Here is a 351-nt window from a genome sequence, read left to right as displayed (position 1 = left end):
ACACCAGACACTTTCCAGAGCTTGCTGTTATCTCCGGCGCCGCAGTCAAAGGGCGCGGCGCACACGAATGACACAGAATCACAGCGGCGAAACACACAAGTTCTTTACGTCGGGGCAAAACGGGATTTAAAATTCGTATCCTCAGAGTTCACTCGCAGAAACACGACTTCGAAATCATAATAAGAATAACGGTAATAAGAATAAACGGTAAAACACAATTCACCTCTGAAACAAAATCACAAATATTATGTTAGAGACCACAGCCCTAGCGCACACTGTCAAAAAATAGATACGAAACACACATCAAAATATCCTTAAGTATTCAAAAAACAAGACACACACCAACAATAG

Source organism: Penaeus monodon, chromosome 24 (assembly GCF_015228065.2).
Source record: "Penaeus monodon isolate SGIC_2016 chromosome 24, NSTDA_Pmon_1, whole genome shotgun sequence".
Lineage (NCBI taxonomy): Eukaryota > Metazoa > Arthropoda > Malacostraca > Decapoda > Penaeidae > Penaeus > Penaeus monodon.
This window is presented reverse-complemented; position numbering follows the sequence as displayed.